Source organism: Cervus elaphus, chromosome 20 (genome assembly GCF_910594005.1).
Source record: "Cervus elaphus chromosome 20, mCerEla1.1, whole genome shotgun sequence".
Lineage (NCBI taxonomy): Eukaryota > Metazoa > Chordata > Mammalia > Artiodactyla > Cervidae > Cervus > Cervus elaphus.
Genome location: NC_057834.1, coordinates 91258029 through 91274700, shown reverse-complemented (window position 1 = coordinate 91274700; position 16672 = coordinate 91258029).

The following is a 16672-nucleotide window of genomic DNA, read 5'->3' as shown; positions in this document are numbered from 1 at the left end:
TTGTCAGCCATCCCTGGCACATTAGATGTGTAGAAGAGTTATTCTTTATTAAGAACACCTAAATTTTTCAGACTCTATAACTAGCTGCAATCTATGGAAGCTATTAGGTAGGTCTATCTTCCTACCTATTTACCAGGAAGGGTCCAACATTATCCTGTATTGTTTGAAATAGGGTTTGCTACACTTTAAACACCACAGTAGACATCATTAATATCTCCATGTGTTACAGAGTTAAGACAGTGAAACAGCCACCTTCTACACTTTCCCCCACAAGACTGCACTTTTATGCAAAGTAAGACTCATCTCTGATAGTCATGGTTATTTTAAAAAGTTATTCATGATATGATGGAATTTTGATTTAGTGAAAAGGATGAAACCATACTGACAGCCACATTTGCTAGCTTTCTTTCTGCTGTTATTGTTGTATTTTATTTTACTTTTTAATTTATATATTTTTAATTGAAGGATAATTGCTTTATAGTATTGTGTTGGTTTCTGCCAAACATCAACTTGAATCAGTGATAGGATCATACTATACCATAAAATTTTCCCATTTGAAAACTTCTTCAGAAAAAAACTTTAATAACTATATTAATATTCCATTATAGAAATAAATACCATATCTTAATTATTCATATATTCTGAATATCTTGCTTGATTCAAATAGCAATTATTAATAAAGAGCAACAAAAAGCTATACTGCTTTTATACAAATCTGAGTCAATATTTAGGATTATTTCCTCAGAATAGATTTCTAGATATGACATAGGTTTTTTTAAGGTCCCTCCTCCCTAACTTAAAAATAAGATATTTCTCACTGTAGTAGTAGTAAATAAAAAAGCAGTAGGGAAAAAACATCCATAATTTTTCTCCTGCAATGACATTTTGTCAAATTTCCTTCCAGTCTTTTTTCTTTCATTATAACATAAATCATTTTGTATATTTACTTTTGCATCCAGTTTCTTTCATCTAACATATCAGAAGTTTTTTATAAGACAATAAATTCATTTTTATTTATTGTTAATGACTACATTATGTTTCATTATTTGAATGAAGCATAATTTACTTAACCATGTCCATGAGAATTTAGTTTGTTTACAATTTTTCCTTTATATACAAAAGGCTGAGCTAAACATCCTAGAATATAAGCCTTAGTGAAAATTTTTACATTATTTCCTTTACACAGACTACAAATTGGGAAAATACTTCATTATAAACATTTTATAAAGCTTGTTTGCTACACATTGTTAAAAGCAGAATCAAGTTTTACTTCTAGCAAGAGTACAATGATCTTCACATTTACTGGCATGACGTATCTTTAGGATTTGCTAATCTTATTTGAGCAATAAATAATCTCATTACTCTGTTATTTGTAATTTTCAGATAAGTTTGAGGTTGAGGTTTTTTCATAAATGTTTCTTAACCATTTGTATTTCCTCTATTATGAAACAGTTATGTTTCTTGTTCATTTAAGTTGTATGAGCTCTTTACTGAACAAGTTATCAATACTTTGTCACATTCATTGCAAATTTCTTTCAACCTGTTAGAAAATTTATTGGTTAAATAATACCCAAGATATTTTATTTAACATATCATAGTCATCAAAAATTCACTCAACTATTTTAAATATTACTAAAATAATATTATATAAATTATTAATGAGTACTCTCCCTTAAGAAACACTAACTTCCACTCACATGATTACCAACTGTAAATTGCAGAGTTTAATTAAAAAGGTTTTTCCAAAAGTAGATTAAGTGCACTATCTTTTGTTGCTTTAAAGACTAAGGATAACTATAAAATATAAAATAATAATGGTAGTATACATGGGGTTTCCACTTAAGAAAACCTGTGAAGGTACAGAGATGCTGCTAAACTGAACATTAATATGAGGATTTCTTTTATGGACTATTAAGAATAAAAGTATTTACAGAAGATAAGAAACAATGTATAGCATCAACTACAGGTCTCTATAGCATCTTTAATTATAGAAGAGCAAAAATAAGCGAACAAGTTTTCAAATAATTATTTTTCTTTTAATGGATAAAAATCTAAACAAATTTGGCAAAACTCCTCCATCCATCACATCAACAATAGGAAGTAAATTTCACAAAAATAGTATTAATTCACTCAAGATTATAAAAGAAAGTCATTTTAATCAAAGATATGAATACTAGGTCAATATAAGCACTTATCACGATTAAACAAAACTGTCAAACAACAGATTGTCTTTCTGGTTCCACAAAGTCTTTTTGAATAATTTTATTTAATTATATTATATATTTTGAAAATTATTTTGTAAATTATAAAAAGCTAACCAAATTAAGTTATTATTTATGCCCTCTCATTTTGATGCATTGGGGAGATGAGTAAATTTTGAATAAAAATATATTTTAAAATCTATTTGGGAAAAGAATTTGATCATTCAAAATATATTTCTTTCAATTTACTAGTAACCAAGCTGGCTAATGAAAAACAATCTCGACATAAAAGCACCCTGCCTGTGTGCTAAGTCATTTCAGTCGTGTCTGACTCTGTGCGAACCTATGGACTATAGCCTGACAATCTCCTCTGTCCATGGGACTCTCCAGGCAAGAACTCTGGAGTGGGCTGCCATGCTCTCCTCCAGGGGATCTTCCAGACTCAGGAGATCTTCCCAACTCACAATTTTAGATCTCCTGCCTTGGCTGGCAGGTTCTTTACCACTAGCGCCACCTGGGAAGCGCTAAGAAGCACCTCTACCCATAAAAGTTAATGGGTAGCACCTCTACTCTCATAAAAGTTTAACCGAGCATACATGTTAGAATGCATTACGTAACATCTTGCCAAAACAATCCAGATTATTTCCAGAAATAAAGAAATTCCAAACAATTTAGATCATTTTTTCTGGTTGAAAAAACATGCTACAAATTAAAACTAGCTTAAATATTCTCTCTTAGTAATAAATTAGTACAAGTTCAGCACTCATTTAATGTAACATCAAGATATGGAGCTCCCTAATTTCTTTCATAAAAGAGTGGAAAACTTCCATTGTTCCACACAAATATGTTCACATATTAAATTTTACTGGCTGAGATCAGAGTCATTTTTCTCATTAATAGTGAAATCAACAATATACATTTTAAAAATCTACACTATTTCCATGAGATCTAACGAAGTGAAAAACAATCTTTTACCATTTTAAAATGTAACCCAGTGTGCTTATGAGATATTGTATCCATTTTTTTATTTGTATGTTTAGTATTTTAATTTTACAGTGAGTATATATACCATACTTACAGTTAGAAAACAATAAAATAATTTTAATTAGTCTCAAAATATTTTTTCTGATTTATCTTCATTTTAAAAAATCTGCTTAATATAGCACTACATGCTTATATCTATTGTGCAAAATGGTTAATAGTCCTAAAAAATGAAGTCATATCTACATATCTATTATAATTAATTAAATCAAATAGCTCATAAACAACTATTCTGGCTTAAAATTACACATTTTTATTACTATAATCAACCTTGAGTGAGGGCTTACTTCCCAAATTCTTATCAAAAATGGAGTGAAAATGTACTTGGAACTAAGAGGCTATTAAAATCCACCTTATTTACACTGACTCCAAAGTAAGTCAAATATAAAACAAATCAACCCTGATTCACATACACTGAAGAACTTTGTGTACAAAGGACATCATGAAAATGCTGCAAACATGCCTTAGACGAAACAGATGGAATGCAGCTAAGAAAATAAAAAGTAAAGGTCCGACTCTGAATGCACTGTTACTTTGTCTAAACATAACTCATCATTTCAAATTATAAAATATAAAAATATATCCAGTGCTGGCATACCTTATGAAATGCAAAAGAAAACAAACTGCAATGTCTGTATAGCTTAATTGAAAATATCAATTAATTCAAACTGCCTATGTCAAGTTTCTCGTTGTTGTTTTTTTTTTTTTTTTTTTGCTTTGACATTGGCTTTGAACATTTTGGAACAGATTCATTTCTTTTTTTTTTCCAATTTCATTTTGGTAACTTTTTCAATGGTCTATACAGAATTCTATTCAAAGAAATATACCATAATTCTTTAGAAGTACTTGTTTTAATATTATTTTTCCCAGAAAATATTTTACTTTGCTAGATTAGTAGTTAATCTTTGTGGCCTTAATATGTTATCTTCCCTCCATCATAATAGTAGCTTAACATGGAAAATCAAGATATTAGTAAACCAACAAAAAAATACTGAAACTCCTTGCTATTCAACCTTGAGTGAGGGCTCACTTCCCAAATTCTTTATCAAAAATGGAGTGAAAATGTACTTGGAACTAAGAGTCTATTAAAATCCACCTTATTTACAATGTAATCCTGATGATTTACTTTTATACATTCATAGATAATAAATTAAAAATATTACTGATCAATCTTCTAAAAGTACTATAATAACATTTTCTACAATGCAATTGCTGTGAATATTTTTCCAAGTGGAAAAAATGAAAATTTGAAATTTTGGTTATTCCTGCTATTATTTTAGTCATTCATAGATAACTACTTAGCATTTCTCTTTGATAATTTAAGACAAGATGTTTTACCAACATTAGCATTTTAAATATTTTCCTCTTCTCCAAGGAGAAGAGTAAGAAAGAAATGCTCTAAAATTTGAGATGTTTTACTTATAATTTAAACTTGTCGAGACTTTGGCTTTGCTGTTCTCTTGAGAAACAAAAACAAAAAATAAATCAGTCATATTGAGCAACAGATACAATAGCTAGGCAGCCAAAATAGGTTAAACTTCAGTATGACTTTATCTTTAGTTTATTCTCCCTTCCCCCCGGATGCTTAGCTATACTTTCTAGAGACAAAACACTGATTAAACTGTAATATCCTCTGTAGACCTAACAGTAGTACTGGTTGGAAGACAAATAATGGTACTTTATCCATCAAATCTCATGGAACTTACAAGATATGAAATAGCTATTGTGAACATTTTAAGTGAGTCAAATATAGGCAGTATTTACTTGCAAAGTGCCCAATTTGTAATAAAGCACTTTCCTACACTTAAAAGTCTTACTGGATGCTCAGCTGCTTCAGTTGTGTCCGACTCTGTGATCCACCAGGCTTCTCTGTCCATGGGATTCTCCAGGCAAGAATACTACAGTGGGTTGCCATGCCCTCCTCCCAGGGATCTTCCTGACCCAGGGATCAAACCCACATCTCTGATGTCTCTTGCATTGGCAGGCAGGTTCTTTACCACTAGGGCCACCTGGGAATTTTTACTAGGAGGAAAGAGAAAAGCTACTAGAACCCCAAGCAGTGAACATGCTTAAAATTGCACGTTCTGTATTCTAATCGCTTACTTTAAAAACCACCAATATTCTGGAAAGTTTTTACAAATACTGACACATATGCCTTTGGTCAATTACCTATTGCCACCACAACTGCTGAGCATTAGACAGCCTAAGAGTTAGCCAATTGGTAGACCTTATATGAGCAAATTGTAAAAAGAACCCAAACCAAAACACAAAGTACCCCACAAGTCCAGGAGAGGCCTGCACCCTAAATGTGTGCTCTGGAACTCAGTTCCCATGTTACATAACTGCATACTTTCCCACTTAATCTCACCATTAAAGACTGTAAGGCCAGAGTCTAAGCGAAAGAGAGGCAAATACTGAAGACAGAGACATTTATTATTAAGCTTTTGAAACACCCCCCCACACACAATTAAAACAGTGAAAAGGATCTAGATGAATGGAACACATTCATCTAGAAATTTTCAACCAGCAGAGTTTAAGCCTGACTTATTCTGAATATCTGGTTAACAAATATCAGTAATATAATATTTACCTCCTGAATTTCATCATTTTCAAAAGCTTTAAAGTTGTAGTTTTTAATTGCCTCTTGGTTCTATTTAAGGCAGATGTACATTTTAAGAGATATTTACAAAAACAAGAGACTACTATGCTTTACTTTGAAATACAAATATACATAACTTTTCTCTTTACAACATCAAAATTTAAATAACCTCAAAATTTATTTTATTACATTCTTTATTTATTAGGAATCAAGGGAAAGTAACCTATGAGGAATATCTGCCCCACATAAATCCACAAATTGGAAAGCAAAAAACCAAATGAGCAGTAATTCAATGTCAAGAAAAAAGGCAATACCCCAAATCAAATTCTCAAAAGCATTCAGGAGAAAGTGTAGAAAAAAAAACAACACCTAAGTCCTTTATCAGATACTCTGAATTAATGACTGAGTTACATATCCAACAGCTCAAAAATATTTTGTAAAGTAAAAATGGTGGAATTGGTGATCTGATGGTTACTCAGAAGTACCAAACGCTTTCCTAAAAATGGAAGCTTCAGCTGTACTATGATAAACAAGCTAGTTTGATTAATTTTTTTTGATCTAAACTACCAGATCAGCTAGTAGCTATAAATAATTGACAGACGTGGAAAACCTCTTTGCAATACAGTTGTAAGTAGCATGTTTGTGCTGAAAGTGAGATAGGTAGTAAATAATTAAGATTAGGCATTCTGGGACTTAAAACTAACTCTGAAGCCAGCAATTTCTAAACAGTGTGTGTTTGCTTTTGAGATTTTTTAAAAAAATTCTTCCTGCCACACAGATCATCAGATTTGGGGTTTTTTTATATTGTTGTTTGTTGTTTTTCTTTTAATTAAAACTAGAGTCATCAGCTTCATAGGGTCATGGCCTGTAGGAGGGAAGTAATGTCTCTAGGTTTGTAACTTTCTAGTTCAAGCACTGTCTGTTTCATCTGCCATTCCACAATGACTTCCCAAAGTGTCAGTAGGAAGTCTTTTTGGATCTCTCCTTATAAACAAACACTTTAAAAAGCCCCCCAAAATTCTAAATCACTAGGTTGTACACTATCTACCAAAATCAAGTCACCCGAGTTTAGATATGAATTACAATAGAAACCATTTTCAGATTTACTCACTACATTCCTAAGTGTTAATAAGCCCTTATCATTTTCTGTTTGCATTTAGAATATGCTCCCACAATTTATGCTTTAGAAACTCATAAGATTACCTAAGAGTTGTTTATTGTTTTACACTTTAATAGAATCTCTGATACACTATCTCATCTGATCGTCACAATAACCCTCTAAGATAGTCCAAGAAGTCATTAGTATCTTAATTTTCTAAATAAAAAATGAAGCATTGAAAGGTCCAAAAGGCTAGTAAGTAGCACAGCTGTGTTTTCAACTCTAGCTTCAGATTTTTTTAAAGACCTAGTGCAGATATCTCAAACTAGCAATCTTTGTAAGTGTCTTCACACTCGAAGTTTTATAAAACCAAAATTAATCTGAATATGTATAAGCAAGGTATGACAAAGGTCTAAATTTTGAGTTATTAATTGTCATATGGAATGAAAACTATAGACAACTTCAGGTTAAGCTCAAACCATTAGAGATTTGAGTTAAAAATTAGTAACTATGTTCCAGAGGAGTGCCTAAGGATTCAATTCTACTATAGACTTAATTTTAAAAATAGATCTTAAATATATAACAAAAAAAGTAGATAATGAGATGCTTTATTTCTGATATATAAGCTATATTCTATATTAGAGCTAGTTTAAAGCCACTTCAAATCTTTTATTCAGCACTATGTATATACTGCTGTGTTCTAAATACATGTGCTTTTATTATGTCAAATTCAAGGGGAAAGCCACAAAATAGAATTTACCTAAATGGAACATATTCAGTTTTCTATGCATTACCACAGGACTGGAGAAGGTCAGTTTTCATTCCAATCCCAAAGAAAGGCAATGCCAAAGAATGTTCAAACTACTGCACAATTGCACTCATCTCAGTTCAGTTCAGTTCAGTCACTCAGTCATGTCTGACTCTTTGCGACCCCATGAACTGCAGCACGCCAGGCCTCCTTGTCCATCACCAACTCCAGCAGTCCACCCAAACCCATGTCCATTGAGTCGGTGATGCCATCCAACCATCTCATCCTCTGTTGACCCCTTCTCTTCCTGCCCTCAATCTTTCCCAGCATCAGGGTCTTTTCAAATGAGTTAGCTCTTCGCATCAGGTGGCCAAAGTATTGGAGTTTCAGCTTCAACATCAGTCCTTCCAATGAACACCCAGGACTGATCTCCTTTAGGATGGACTGGTTGGATCTCTTTGCAGTCCAAGGGACTCTCAAGAGTCTTCTCCAACACCACAGTTAAAAAGCATCAATCCTTCGGCGCTCAGCTTTCTTTATAGTCCAACTCTCACATCCATACATGACCACTGGAAAAACCATAGCCTTGACTAGATGGAACTCTGGACAAAGTAATGTCTCTGCTTTTTAATATGCTGTCTAAGTTGGTCATAACTTAGACATAACTGCACAATTGGACTCATCTCACATGCTAGTAAAGTAATGCTCAAAATGCTCCAAGCCAATACGTGAATCGAGAACTTCCAGATGTTCAAGCTGGTTTTAGAAAAGGCAGAGGAACCAGAGATCAAATTGCCAACATCCATTAGATCACCAAAAAAGCAAGATAGTTCCAGAAAAACATCTATTTCTGCTTTATTGACTACCAAAGCCTTTGACTGTGTGGATCACAACAAACTGTGGAAAATTCTGAAAGAGATAGGAATACCAGGCAACCTGACCTGCCTCTTGAGAAACCTGTATGCAGGTCAGGAAGCAACAGTTAGAACTGGACATGGAATAACAGACTGGTTCCAAATACGAAAACGAGTATGTGAAGGCTGTATATTGTCACCCTGCTTATTTAACTTATATGCAGAGTACATCATGAGAAACACTGGGCTGGAATAAGCACAAGCTGGAATCAAGATTGCCGGGAGAAATATCAATAACCTCAGATATGCAGATGACACCACCCTTATGTCAGAAAGTGAAGAAGAGCTAAAGAGCCTCTTGATAACAGTGAAAGAGGAGAGTGAAAAAGTTGGTTTAAAACTCCACATTCAGAAAACTAAGACACCACTCTTATGGCAGAAAGTGAAGAAGAACTAAAGAGCCTCTTGATAACAGTGAAAGAGGAGAGTGAGAAAGTTGGCTTAAAACTCCACATTCAGAAAACTAAGATGGCATCTGGTCCCATCACTTCATGGCAAATAGATGGGGAAACAGTGGAAACAGTGGCTGACTTTATTTTTTGGGGCTCCAAAATCACTGCAGATAGTGATTGCAGCCATGAAATTAAAAGACACTTACTCCTTGGAAGGAAAGTTATGACAAATCTAGGTAGCATATTAAGAAGCAGAGACATTGCTTTGCCAACAAAGGTCCATCTAGTCAAGGCTATGGTTTTCCAGTAGTCATGTATGGATGTGAGAGTTGGACTATAAAGAAAGCTGAGCGCTTAAGGATTGATGCTTTTTAACTGTGGTGTTGGAGAAGACTCTTGACAGTCCCTTGGACTGCAAAGAGATCCAACCAGTCCATCCTAAGGGAGATCAGTCCTGGGTGTTCATTGGAAGGACTGATGTTGAAACTGAAACTCCAATACTTTGGCCACCTGATGCGAAGAGCTGACTGATTTGTAAAGACCCTGATGCTGGAAAAGATATGAGGGCAGGAAGAGAAGGGCACAACAGAGAATAAGATGGTTGGATGGCATCACCGACTCAATGGACATGAATTTCGGTACACTCCAGGAGTTGGTGATGGACAGGGAGGCCTGGCGTGCTGCAATTCATGGGGTCACAAAGAGTAGGACATGACTGAGTGACTGAACTGAACTGAACTCCTTGGAAGGAAAGTTATGATCAACCTAAACAGCACATTGAAAAGCAGAGACATTACTTTGCCAACAAAGGTCCATCTAGTCAAGGCTATGGTTTTCCAGTAGTCATGTATGGATGTGAGAGTTGGACTATAAAGAAAGCTGAGCACCGAAGAATTGATGTTTTTGAATTGTGGTGTTGGAGAAGACTTTTCAGAGTCCCTTGGCCTGCAAGGAGATCCAACCATACATCCTGATATGATAAAGATCAGTCCTGAGTGTTCACTGGAAGGACTGATGTTGAAGCTGAAACTCCAATACTTTGGCCACCTGACGTGAAGAACTAACTCATTGGAAAAGACCCTGATGCTGGGAAAGATTGAAGGCAGGAGGAGAAGAGGACGATAGAGGATGAGATGGTTGGAGGGCATCACCAACTCAGTGAACATGAGTTTGGGTAGACTCTGGGTGTTGGTGATGGAAAGGTAGGCCTGGTGTGCTGCAGTCCATGGGGTCACAAATTGTTGGACATGACTGAGTGACTGAGCTGAACTGAATGCATTAGTTAACACTCACTAAACCTATGGATTTAGAAAAAATGCATTATACTTTAAAAACTATTTGATATTTTAAAGGCAGTCTGGCTCAACCACAACATGAAAACTCTTAAGATTTCACTTGTCTTGGAGTTTTTACCAAAAACTCTAATTCAGTCAAAGACTGTCTGATGGTAGTTTTGTATTCAAATCTTTAAACTCTCAACATGAAAACTCCGTATGTATAGGAAAAGAGCTAATCATTGTGCTAGTTGTTCTTTGTTATATACCTTGAACTATTCAAAATATATCATTTAGGATGCTCTTGGTCAAACTAAAACCATCTAATTCAAGGTAGTCTGAACCAGAGGTACAGGTTAACACAGAGGCTCTGTTTCTCATTCATTTTCTCAGCTTTGCCCTCCTCTTTCCTCCATATGTCAGTTTCATCTTTGGGCATTTCTTTCATGGCCACAAAATATATGCATTTGTTACAGGCTTCCGAGATTATATCTATGGAAAATAGGGACTCTCCCCAAATTCTGAGGATCAAACAAAACACCCAAGAATCATTTTCATCAGACTACCTTGCTTCATTTTTTCTTTCAGCAAATATTCACACTGATCACCTATTGTATGTCAGGTGCTATTCTCAGTGGATAAAGAACCCACCTGAAATGCAAGAGGCCTGGATTTGATCCCTAGGTCAACAAGATTCCCTGGGGAAGGAAATGGCAACCCACTCCAGTATTCTTGCCTGGAGAATCCCATGGACAGAGAAGCCTGGCTACAGTCCATAGAGTCACAAAGAGTCAGACACAACTGAAGAGACTTAGCACTGAGAATACAGCTATGAGCAAAACAGATTACAATATCTTCATGGAGTTTAATTTCCTGTAACCATCCCTGAATTAATCACAGTCAAGCTGCACATAGGAAACTAATATCATATTTTTGATTAATTATAATTCAATTCTTAAAAATCACAGTGACAATTGGTTTACCTCCATTAGTTTGCCACTCCTGGACCTAGATTTACAATCAATCCTAATCAAACTACATGCTACTACACAGTGGTATAAAGAGTAGGACAGATGTTAGTAAGGCAATTATAATGTTTAACCCTGTCACTTTTTAATATTTGGCAACAAATATTGATAATCAATTAGATAAATCCATGCACAATACTATAGCATTTAAAATACATAGATGGAATTATTTTACATGGAAATAACCTATACCTTGGGGAGAAGGGAAGTAATCCTCTGCACCTGTCAAATGGGTTACAGATCTCAGCCAGTCAGGTTGATGAGACTTCTGTTCTACTCAGCTGTTACTGAGCTGTTCATCACCTCAAAAAACATTAGCCATGTCAATGTTTTTATCACCATAATTAATGTCAGGAAATACACAGGACAGTTTTATTTAAAAAACATATATTTTGGAAAGTAAAACATCATCACACTCCAAACCAAGCCTACAGTGTCCTAGTTTTCTTTAGTCTCTTCCATGGCCACAGTCTTCATCCTTAACTTTATTCTGCTGCCCTACAAATATCAACTAAGGATCCCTGAATTGAGGATGGCCATTTCACTCCAAATTCATTATGACCACCAGGAAACAAACCAAAAAATACCTGTCACACTCATGATGAGAGAGAAGTGTCCTAGAAATAAATGAGAGAAAGTCAAATATGTTGAGCTAATTAACAAATGATCTATCAGTTCCTAGCTCTGCCTCAGCTGCATCATTACCAGGGTTTATTTAACACAAACTCTAAGGCTGATTCACCAAAAACAGAAGGCCAGAGTTACAGCACTAGGATAATCACATTCAGCTGTGCCTATAATGGACACCAATTATATAGCCAAGCAACTGCCCAATTCGATGAATATGCAGCTCAAAGAAAAGAGAAATCACCTCCAACTTGAATGGAAATGCTCAATGAGAAGGCAACATTTAAACTAGGTTTTAAAGGCTGAGTGAAAAGAAACAAGAATGAGGAAGCCTGTTTGGGGATTTCTCATTCTGTTACACTTGGATCCATACTCTGGGCTGGAGTCAGAGTTAACTTCTAAGATAATTTTATCTAGCTTTGTAGAAGGAACTGATGCAGGTTAGTGATCAGAGTTCAGTCTCAACTTGATCTCAGTAAATAAACTACAACATGATGATACTCTTAAACAGGATTATAACCTGAAGAAAATTTCCTTTTGGAGAACTATCATAACAGATTTCAAAGCTGGTTTGAAAAAAATTCTTAAAAATCTGTAAACAGTGATTTACCTCTAAAAGCTAGAAAGATTTTCAATGATGACTTATTCTGAAGGCCCCCATCTCCCCCACCCCAAACTGTAGAAGCTAGGGCTTAGGAAGTTAAGTGATTTCAACAAGACACAAAAAGACCATAAAGAAGGCTGAGCACTGAAGAAATGATGCTTTTGAACTGTGGTGTTGGAGAAGACTCTTGAGAGTCCCTTGGACTGCAAGGAGATCCAACCAGTCAATCCTAAAGGAAATCAACCCTGAATATTCATTGGAAGGGCTGATCCTGAAGCTGAAATCCCAATACCTTGGTCACCTGATGTGAAGAGCTGACTCACTGGAAAAGACTCTGATGCTGGGAAAGATTGAATGCAGAAAGAGAAGAGGACGACAGAGGAGGAGATGGTTGGATGGCATTAACAACTCAATGGACATGAGTTTGAGCAAGCTCCGGGAGATGGTGAAGAACAGGGAAGCCTGGCATGCTGCAGTCCATGAGGTCACAAAGAGTCAGACTCGACTGAACAACTAAACAACAACAAACAACAACCACACAACTAACTAAAAAAGAACAGGAGCTAAAACTGAGATACAGGTCAGCAGACTCCAACTGTAAAAGCTTTCACATCAGCATTCTGTCTTCTTAAGAAGCAAGGAAGTGAAGTCACTCAGTCGTGTTCAACTCTTTGCGACCCCATGGACTGTAGCCTACCAGGCTCCTCAGTCCGTGGGATTTTCCGGGCAAGAGTACTGGAGTGGGTTGCCACTTCCTTCTCCAGAGGATCTTCCCCACCCAGGGATCAAACCCAGGTCTCCCGCAGTGCAGGTAGACGCTTTACCGTCTGAACCACCAGGGAAGTAGTTAAGAAAAATGAAGAGAATCAGAAATGAAGTGTGTGACAATAGCCAGTAGGAATCAACTGATCACATAAATAGATCTATGAGTATTAGAGATGCAATATCCTCTAAAAGAAAAAACATAGTATAGATTTCAAAATCCATGATTAAACAAAAGAAAATTAAAATGCAATGTTTTCTCAAGAGTAAAAGGGACTCAATTAATTCAATCAGATGATTGTTCCTTCTCTCCTGATATTTTTCATCAATGTATATAAAAGAAGAAAAGTAAACTTTAATTTCTAAAAGTATTGGAGAGAGTAATTAAAATTAACTTGACTCTAATTCTTTGACATACTAAGGAAACTTTACCTCTTTTTACAGTATATTCCCAACAAAACTTTCTATAAACAAAAGCATTCAACTTTTTTTTTTACAAAGGTCTGCTAAATACTTAATCCCCAACTTGTTTGTATGAAAAATAAACTTTGCCATGTAGTTTTAGAATAATTAATTCCCAAAGTTGGTAAATATATGTTGGAAAAAATAGAAAATATTGACTTCAATCATCCATTGCCTTAAATGATAGTCTGTAGAATCCTTCTCTCCCCTCCCAATCATCTGTAAAAGTTTTCAGTGATAAAATCTAAGATTATTTTGTAGGGGAAATGAAGAAAGTGTGAGGAAAGGAGCTGTTCCAGATTTTGGAATTGAACAAATCTAAAATTTTTCTCTAGCTCCAATATGGTGCCCTACTACTACTCTTTGTTCAACAGATTCTACAACAGACTGAGGATTTATGATACAAGACTCAAAATAATTGAGCAGATGTTTCAGGAACATTAAGTTAATTTTATTCTCTTCCCACACCTGAAAAAGTACCAAAAGTATTGGTTATCTCAGATGCCATATAGCCTTCTGGGGGTAGTTTGCTTTCATTCACTTTCATTCCATATAAATTCTATGAATGATTTTTAAATTTTAAAAACCTATACAAAGTATTACGATAAGATCATCCGACACTTTATCAATTAAAAGCCCAAGGAATAGGCAATAATAGAATTGAAGGAAGGAGCTAGTTCTGTTTTTGTCAGTCTCCTTAATGGGTTGGGAATTTTTTGAGAGCAAGGACCACCCATGTCTTACTCTTCTTTGTATCCACAGCACCTGGTACCTTGTAGATACCTGATGAATTCAACTCACAAAGATGTACATAGCTTCCTTTCAATAATCAGTGACATAATTTTGAGACCATCTCACTTTTATACTGATTAAGCTGAAAAACAGTCTTCTAAGAAAATGCATATAGTTAATTACTCTTCTAATCCCAGGTTTTACATGAGGATAACTATGGATTAAATATGTATAGGAAGAGGCATTAGACCTTAAAGAGGCACATAGAACGTTAGTGCAGAACTCCAGATTGACAAAATTAGGTTTGTTATTTTATCCATTAAATAGTCTAAGCAGATTAATTGGAACCAGACATGTGAAGATTCATAAGGTTTGTTTTAAAATCAGTTATTTAAAAAGGTTTATAGGTTACATTTGAGACATCTAAATAAATAGTTTAAAGAGAATGTAGATCTTGATAAAGTGTATATATAGGGAGAAATGCTATGAGGCTGGTTCCAGTTCTATAACCAGATATATCTCACAGTAAAACAGTACTAAATTCCAACTCTCTTCCTTAAAAATATCAATTATTATGGATACATTTTATTTAGAAATTAAATATACCAAGACAAAGTTTGTTTTCCTAAAGAAACAAACATAAAGAGACTGTACACCCCTAAGCAGTTATCTAAAGGACACATCTTTGCTCATAGTGTCTGCCATAAAAACAGTCTGTCCAGGTAAAAAGCAAAAGGCTGTGACAATCTGTTTTTGGCAGAACTCAAATCAAAGGACATGTTTCTGTCAATTGAAGAATGCTGATTTTGGGGAATGAATGTCAGAAGTTTATTAACCCAAGTGTTATGGTTTCTATTTCTGTACTTTAATTTCACATAAAATCATGTGAAATTACCATTTTTAAGGCTTTACACTGGAGTATACACATTGGATGTAAACAAAATAGATAAATATATCAATGGGAGTATGGTGTTCTAGAAAAGATACTTGAAAATAGCCAGTAATCACTTTTTTCAAGCCAATTCCAGTCTTATTATTATGCCACTATTAGATATATATGCCTAGCCAACAAATATAGATATTAGTACTTTAATATTTTTTGAATTGTTATAAACAGCTTTACTTCTTTCTTTTGACTGAACCTGGTTCCTCAGCAGTGAAAGCATGGAGTCCTAACTACTGAACCACCTGGGAATTCCCTAAATAACTCTATTTTTAAAGAGGCCTCAAGTGGGCAACATTGCCTGTGACCTTTTGATGATACAGTGAAAAACCTTTATGAGTGTACACATGATAATATATATATATGTACATATATATAATTTTAGTTAGGCTCAATTATTAAGTTTGTATGTGTTTAATATAATTTAATATATATGTGATATAGTCACATTATAATGTTATTCTACTTTATTATGTTTCAAACCAGTTGTTACACCTTTGGAAATAATGTCAAAACTACAAACTGCCAAGTTTAATATATAATGAAGAAATACATAAATCATCAGAAACATACATGAACTCTCAACAGCCACATCCAAATTCTGTGTGTGTGTGTATGTATGTGCAGCAGTTATTTGGGTAATTATTTCATCTTAATTCAATAGTTTTGTTTCTTAATTTTTCTCAACATTTTTACTATTTTAATATTGTTCCTCCTATTTAACATTTAGCTAAACTGCTGTTGACCTGGGCAAATGAGTTTCTGATGTCTATCAGCAAGTATGAAAGCATCATTTCATTAAAGTGTATTATATATATGCTCAGGACTGAGAGAACATTATAAAATGAAGTTTGGCTAAAGTTCAACTGGGCATCAAATAGCACTGGCAAGAGTTTTCTTAAACAGATGGTGTAAAATCTTACTAACACAATAGTGTGTGCTTAACACAGGAACAATATCAGAAACAGATGGTGCTGTAAATGACCAAAGTACCAAACAGAAACAATAAACATGGGATATATATTAAAAATGATGCTTTTGCCAAATGAAAAAGAAAGGGAAAGAAAAAGGGTGAGCAAATGCATTTCCTTGTCAAATAAGAAACGCTACTGATATTTTTCCAGACCAAGGTTGGCATACAAATATTTTCCCTTTGGCTTCCTCTTATGCATTGGTATTAAACCTCTATCAGGGTGGCCAGAATTAAGAACATAAATTTTCATGCATGTTTTTAAACAATGATCAC